Here is an 8,700-nt window from a genome sequence, read left to right as displayed (position 1 = left end):
TGGACAGTGTCTTGAAAGGAGGATATAAGATGAACATCAACAAAAGCAAAACAAGGATAATGGAATGTTGTCGAATTAAGACGGGTGTTGCTGAGGGAATTAGATTAGGAAATGAGACACTTAAAGTAGTAAAGGAGTTTTGCTATTTGGGGAGCAAAATAACTGATGATGGTGGAAGTAGAGAGGATATAAAATGTACACTGGCAATGGCAAGGAAAGCGTTTCTGAAGACATTGAGTGTAGATTTAAGTGTCAGGAAGTAGTTTCTGAAAGTATTTGTATGGAGGGTAGCCATGTATGGAAGTGAAACATGGGACGATAAATAGTTTGGACAAGAAGAGAATAGAAGCTTTCAAAATATGGTGCTACAGAAGAATGCTGAAGATTAGATGGGTAGATCACATAACTAATGAGGAGGTATTGAATAGAATTGGGGAAGAAGGGATCGATTGGTAGGACATGTTCTGAGTCATCAAGGGATCACAAATTTAGCATTGGAGGGCAAAAATCTTAAGAGGGAGACCAAGAGATGAATACACTAAGCAGATTCAGAAGGATGTAGGTTGCAGTAGGTACTGGGAGATGAAGAAGCTTGCACAGGATAGAGTAGCATGGAGAGCTGCATCAAACCAGTCTCAGGACTGAAGACCACAACAACAACAATATCAAGTGTACTTCCTCATAAGAAACACACACCATTGTTTTCCTCAGGCATACAAGATTATTTAGTAAGAGTTATATATGCTGGTGCTGCTATGAAACTTCACTCCTATACGCTGAACATTCACACTCGGGTTCTGCCACCACTATTGCAAATGAATGCAGGCAAAAGTTTGTGGCACACTTTGCCAACCTTGGGGTATTTTACATATGTCTGAAACATGAAATAAGTTCCCAGAAGTAAAGCTGTGAGGATGGAGCGTGAGTCGTGCTTGGGTAGCTCAGTTGGTAGAGCACTTGCCCGTGAAAGGCAAAGGTCCTGAGTTCAAGTCTCGGTCCGGCACACAGTTTTAATCTGCCAGGAAGTTTCATGAAATAAGTTAATTATGTGACACTTGCATATTATTGCAATAAACACATTTTTTGTCTATCAGAAGTAACCATTCAAAACTGTTTCTTTGTAGTAGTGGGAAAGTCTCAGCGTTCAAAGTGCTTGTGGAAAGATGGCAGGCCAGGTTTCAGCCATGGTCCTGACACATATGTTACATTCGCACTTAAATGTAAGAACAGTATTTGGTTTTGGATCTGTGTTGAGTGTTAACACAACAGTACTTATGATTTACTGTTATCTCATTATCTTTCAAATGCCTTAACTTTCTTGAAAATGTTTTCTTTATTTTAAGCATATTCCCATATTCGTCAGTTATGTTGTAAAGTGGTAACTGTTTGCAAGAGGTGAACAGCATCCTCTGTAAAGCTGTGTTAAGTGCATGTACAAAAGGTTCTAGAGAAGACGTGGATGTTATGCATGAAAAATTACTACACCTTATTGATGCTAATCACATCTTACAACTATTCCTCTGAATCTAGTCAATGAATGGATGACTGTTGAGAATGTGAGGTGTCATACAATGAAATTTCAGTCCCTATGCTGAATAATACTACTGCAGTGTTATATGTGGAAGACATAGGCTGAAAAGAATTGGATGAGTCATAAATCAGTGAATCATACAATTAGATGTCTACAAGAGATGACATTTGCTTCATGTGCATAGAATACTGCTACAGATGGTCGGAAGTTATTATTTATTTTATTTTTTAGACAGTTTACGAACATTTGTCGTGCTATGGGTGTGTTTTTATTCTTTTGTGTAGTCAAACCGTGGAGAGTAGCCAAGATTCTAGTGGAAGAAATTAGTTTTTCAGTACAGTAAGCTATCTGTGAATTCACAAAAGAAATGTCATTCTTGATTTGAGGTTGGACTACAATAGTGATTGAGAACCCATGTGGTGCTAGATAAATGAATGCCATCTCCCCCATTGTGTAATCTAGTTTCATAGCAGGCAAACTACTGGAGTGATGGTCTGTGTTATGTTGGGTAACATGAGCAACCACATCTGATTGTAATTGAATATTCTCTCAACAACAGTAATTCTAGGGAAATCATCTAGCCGAAAAATGTACTCTACTTGCAAGAGAATAGGCACACCCATGTGTTTCAAAGAGTACCCCAACTATTCTTCGCTAGGTAACAAGTCCTGATTGTTTTTTAGCCTTGACACTCATGAAACATATCTGAGATTTCATCCACCATTGACTAATCTATCGAGTTGGTGAAACAAGGTAGACTTAAAAATGAAATCCGTTTGGGATGCAACACAAACATATTCAGTTTATTTTAAATGAAACTACACAACTTATTGATTCACATCAAATGCTCGTTTTGGTCATGTAATATTGTTTCAGTTTACTAGACACATAATTAGTTTTTTTTTTTCCGTAACCATAGAATGCAACAAAAGAAACACAGTCAAAATTTTAGCTGCTAAGATGCACAGCAAATATTTTTTAAAAACTGTTAAGTTACTCATTTTTGTTGCATCAAGAAGTGTATGACGACGGTTTGTACAGCCCTTCCTGCCTAGTACATGATCGGCCATGACAAGAGAGTGTAGCATCATACAGTTCTAATATCTGAAGCAATAGAAGTGAAATTGATGCACCTAAATCATATGTGACATATCATTAATGTTTTAAATAAGAGATAATGCATATTAACGGCTAAACTCCTGCACATGTAAGTCTTACAAAGACGACTAGATGAGGAAAATAAATCAAGGCAGTGTTTAATGTCGCATTACATATGACGTCTCTCAATCATAGCTTAATTTATTGAAATGAAATATTTCTTACACATACACCATTTTATAACAATTTCTGTAGCACAGTTATTATTCTTATGCATAATGTATATTATAGTAACAATGAAACAGTTCGTTGTTTATTCCCCATAGTCGTTACGATTAAGTTCTGTGTCACTGGAATTATGGAAACGAAAAAATATTTTCCTTACACCACGCACACCTGATAAAAGAAAAATTCACATTTTCAGGCACATCATAGCAATTATTGGTCTTATTTAGACTGAACAGTGTGGAGTGAGAAATAGTTGGCCTTTGCTATGCTTATTGTGCTGCATATCGAGCATACTTAAAGCTATTAATAAAATGTGTTGATGCAAACAATGCACAAATGACTGAAATTTAAGAATTCTGCTCTCCTGAACTTCAAATGACATGGAGCTTTCCGATATTTTATTGTTCAACTATTTTTTTTAAATACTTTCCAAAGTCAAAAAAAGAGAATTTCCTAAAAAAATACTTGTCACAAAGAAAAAAATTCTTTATCAGTAGTCACGTCAGCTATGTATTAATGGCATCTGCTCTATTTGACTACATCACTGTTAATTATGCTCCTTTGATAGTTGGTTGTTCTGTGATATTTTTATGAATATTTGATTTCCCTCTGGTTCTATGGTTGTGTACATTTTTGTCCTGTAGCAGTTTGCCTGTTTTCAGGAGGTAGTTCTTAGTGAACAAGATAGTCTCATAAATGAATAAACTTGGAAAATTTAGAACACCAAACTCAGTAAAATGGGATTTACAGGACTTCATCTTTTTAATGACACAAATTATTCTTAGAACTCTTTTTTTGCATTCTAATAACCATTATACTGTGAGTTGAGTATCCCCAGAGAACGATCCCATATCGGACTAGTGTGTGGAACTGTGCATAGTATGCCTGCAGTACTGTTGTTCTGCTTGTTGTAGCCTTTAAAATTCTTGGGCCATAGCACACAGATGATAGTTTTCTAGACAAGTTATTTATATGTGTGTCCCACTTTGTCTTGCTGAACCCACAGACCCAAAAATTTTTTGACACATTTTCTAGGGGATCATTTTTTAATTTTGCTTGAAGAGGCATTTGATTAGTTGGAGGGATTAAATGAAAATTGACAACCACAGTTTTTTCAGTATTTATAATGAGTTTGTTTTTTGTGAATCACTCAGAAAGCCTTTTCATAGAACTTTCTGCTGTGGACTGCAAAGTTTCTGGACTGGATCCAGTGAGCAATATGCTGGTGTCATCGGCAAACAGGATAGTTTTTGTGGGACTCATATATTCAACTAAGTCGTCCACATAAATCAAGAAGAGTAGTGGAACTAAGATTGAGCCCTATGGTACACCATATTTGATTGGTAATTCGATAGAAAGAAAGGAGTTGTTTCTTGTTTTATTCATTTTGTTGAATTCATGGTGAAGTGATACTTTCTGCCTGCAGTTTTTTTAGGTATGAACACAACCACCTATGTGCTACATGTCTTACTCCCTGTCTTTCTAATTTTTCAAGCAGAATGTTATGGTTCAGGACGTCAAAGGCTTTTTATAGATCTAGAAAAATACCTGCAGCTAATTTATGTTGATCGAGACATTTTAAAATGCAGTCTAAGAATTCAAAAATCACTGTCTGTGTACATTTAGACTTTCTAAAACCATGTTGTACTGTAAGAGGTGCATATTTATTTATGAAGAAGAGTTTTTCTAGAATTTTTGAGAAGGAACTTAACTGTGACATGGGTCGGTAGTTTGATATTTTTTTTAGAAGAACCTTTTTTTAGCAGTGGTGAAACTTTTGCTATTTTAAGAAATCTGGAAATACACCAGTTTTAAAGAGAGGTTGAAAATTTTTGCCAAGGCATTTGCTACGTGGTGAGTACATGCTTTTAATATGAAATCAGGTACTTGACCACTTGACTTTTATTGCTTAATGATTTAATTTTACTTATAATTTCATTGGGGTTTGTTTCATAAACATACATAGAAGCAGTCAAGATCACTGACTTGCTGGAGAAACTTGGGACCGGTCCTTGACAGTGTACTTGAATGAGGTCTTCAGCTAGTTAAGTCAAGTATTCATTGAATTTTTCCACAACTGAATTGGGGTCTGTGACTTTTGAGCCTTCTGGTGTTAATGATACATTCTTTTTCTCTGGCGCTGAACTACAAGTTTGTTAATATCTCTCCACGTGGATCTCATTTTTTAAGATGAGTTTCTTATCAAATTGTCATTCCACATAATTTTTGCCTCTTTGACTACTCTACCATAGATTCTTTTGTAGGCTTTTGAATTGCGAATTCTTGTGTTACTCTATATGTCTTACAACAGTACTACACTTTTACTTGAAGTAAACTTCATTGTTTTACAACTTCCTATACTATATGATCCCCCCCCCCTCCCCCCCCCCATGAACCATGGCGTTGGTGGGGAGGCTTGCATGCCTCAGCGATACAGATGGCCGTACCGTAGGTGCAACCACAACGGAGGGGTATCTGTTGAGAGGCCAGACAAACATGTGGTTCCTGAAGAGGGACAGCAGCCTTTTCAGTAGTTGCAGGGGCAACAGTCTGGATGATTGACTAATCTGGCCTTGTAACATTAACCAAAACGGCCTTGCTGTGCTGGTACTGCGAACGGCTGAAAGCAAGGGGAAACTACAGCCGTAATTTTTCCTGAGGACATGCAGCTTTACTGTATGATTAAATGATGATGGCGTCCTCTTGGGTAAAATATTCCGGAGGTAAAATAGTCCCCCATTCGGATCTCCGGGCGGGGACTACTCAAGAGGACGTCGTTATCAGGATAAAGAAAACTGGCGTTCTACGGATCGGAGCATGGAATGTCAGATCCCTTAATCAGGCAGGTAGGTTAGAAAATTTAAAAAGGGAAATGGATAGGTTAAAGTTAGATATAGTGGCAATTAGTGAAGTTCGGTGGCAGGAGGAACAAGACTTTTGGTCAGGTGATTACAGGGTTATAAATACAAAATTAAATAGGGGTAATGCAGTAGGTTTAATAATGAATAAAAAAATAGGAGTGCAGGTAAGCTACTACAAACAGCATAGTGAACGCATTATTGTGGCCAAGATAGACACAAAGCCCATGCCTACTACAGTAGTACAAGTTTATATGCCAACTAGCTCTGCAGATGATGAAGAAATTGATGAAATGTATGACGAGATAAAAGAAATTATTCAGGTAGTGAAGGGAGACGAAAATTTAATAGTCATGAGTGACTGGAATTCGTCAGTAGGAAAAGGGAGAGAAGGAAACATAGTAGGTGAATATGGATTGGGGGCAAGAAATGAAAGAGGAAGCCACCTTGTAGAATTTTGCACAGAGCATAACTTAATCATAGCTAACACTTGGTTCAAGAATCATAAAAGAAGGTTGTATACCTGGAAGAATCCTGGAGATACTAAAAGGTATCAGATAGATTATATAATGATAAGACAGAGATTTAGGAACCAGGTTTCAAATTGTAAGACATTTCCAGGGGCAGATGTGGATTCTGACCACAATCTATTGGTTATGAACTGCAGATTGAAACTGAAGAAACTGCAAAAATGTGGGAATTTAAGGAGATGGGACCTGGATAAACTGAAAGAACCAGAGGTTGTACAGAGTTTCAGGGAGAGCGTAAGGGAACAATTGACAGGAATGGGGGAAAGAAATATAGTAGAAGAAGAATGGGTAGCTCTGAGGGATGAGGTAGTGAAGGCAGCAGACGATCAAGTAGGTAAAAAGACGAGGGCTAATAGAAATCCTTGGGTAACAGAAGAAATATTGAATTTAATTGATGAAAGGAGAAAATATAAAAATGCAGTAAATGAAGTAGGCAAAAAGGAATACAAACGTCTCAAAAATGAGATCGACAGGCAGTGCAAAATGGCTAAGCAGGGATGGCTAGAGGACAAATGTAAGGATGTAGAGGCTTGTCTCACTAGGGGTAAGATAGATACTGCCTACAGGAAAATTAAAGAGACCTTTGGAGAGCTCAGATGGCAACCCAGTTCTAAGCAAAGAAGGGAAGGCAGAAAGGTGGAAGGAGTATATAGAGGGTTTATACAAGGGCGATGTACTTGAGGACAATATTATGGAAATGGAAGAGGATGTAGATGAAGATGAAATGGGAGATAAGATACTGCATGAAGAGTTTGACAGAGCACTGAAAGACCTGAGTCGAAACAAGGCCCCGGGAGTAGACAATATTCCATTAGAACTACTGATGGCCTTGGGAGAGCCAGTCATGACAAAACTCTACCATCTGGTGAGCAAGATGTATGAGACAGGCGAAATACCCTCAGACTTCAAGAAGAATATAATAATTCCAATCCCAAAGAAAGCAGGTGTTGACAGATGTGAAAATTACCGAACTATCAGTTTAATAAGTCACAGCTGCAAAATACTAACGCGAATTCTTTACAGACGAATGGAAAAACTGGTAGAAGTGGACCTCGGGGAAGATCAGTTTGGATTCCGTAGAAATGTTGGAACACGTGAGGCAATACTAACCTTACGACTTATCTTAGAAGAAAGATTAAGAAAAGGCAAACCTATGTTTCTAGCATTTGTAGACTTAGAGAAAGCTTTTGACAATGTTAACTGGAATACTCTCTTTCAAATTCTGAAGATGGCAGGGATAAAATACAGGGAGCGAAAGGCTATTTACAATTTGTACAAAAACCTGATGGCAGTTATAAGAGTCGAGGGGCATGAAAGGGAAGCAGTGGTTGGGAAAGGAGTGAGACAGGGTTGCAGCCTCTCCCCGATGTTATTCAATCTGTATATTGAGCAAGCAGTAAAGGAAACAAAAGAAAAATTCCTAGTAGGTATTAAAATTCATGGAGAAGAAGTAAAAACTTTGAGGTTCGCCGATGACATTGTAATTCTGTCAGAGACAGCAAAGGACTTGGAAGAGCAGTTGAACGGAATGGACAGTGTCTTGAAAGGAGGATATAAGATGAACATCAACAAAAGCAAAACGAGGATAATGGAATATAGTCAAATTAAATCGGGTGATGCTGAGGGAATTAGATTAGGAAATGAGACACTTAAAGTAGTTTTGCTATTTAGGGAGTAAAATAACTGATGATGGTCGAAGTAGAGAGGATATAAAATGTAGACTGGCAATAGCAAGGAAATCGTTTCTGAAGAAGAGAAATTTGTTAACATCGATTATAGATTTAAGTGTCAGGAAGTCGTTTCTGAAAGTATTTGTATGGAGTGTAGCCTCGTATGGAAGTGAAACATGGATGATAACTAGTTTGGACAAGAAGAGAATAGAAGCTTTCGAAATGTGGTGCTACAGAAGAATGCTGAAGATAAGGTGGGTAGATCACGTAACTAATGAGGAGATATTGAATAGGATTGGGGAGAAGAGAAGTTTGTGGCACATCTTGACTAGAAGAAGGGATCAGTTGGTAGGACATGTTTTGAGGCATCAAGGGATCACAAATTTAGCACTGGAGGGCAGCGTGGAGGGTAAAAATCGTAGAGGGAGACCAAGAGATGAATACACTAAGCAGATTCAGAAGGATGTAGGTTGCAGTAGGTACTGGGAGATGAAGAAGCTTGCACAAGATAGAGTAGCATGGAGAGCTGCATCAAACCAGTCTCAGGACTGAAGACCACAACAACAACAACATACTATATGATTTCTCGAATCTGCTTAACCAGTCTGAAGAAGACTAGAAATCTGCAGTATTCATCTCAACTGTGATTCGGAGGGCCCAGTCTCTTAGATCTCCTTCAAAAACAGTGTACTGTCTCTCATGAGAAGCTCTATATGGTTCGTATATCAAAAACACTTATCTAAATAACTGTTGTTCATGTTATTTTCTAAGTTTAGGGGTTTGCA

This window comes from Schistocerca nitens, chromosome 2 (assembly GCF_023898315.1).
Source record: "Schistocerca nitens isolate TAMUIC-IGC-003100 chromosome 2, iqSchNite1.1, whole genome shotgun sequence".
Lineage (NCBI taxonomy): Eukaryota > Metazoa > Arthropoda > Insecta > Orthoptera > Acrididae > Schistocerca > Schistocerca nitens.
This window is presented reverse-complemented; position numbering follows the sequence as displayed.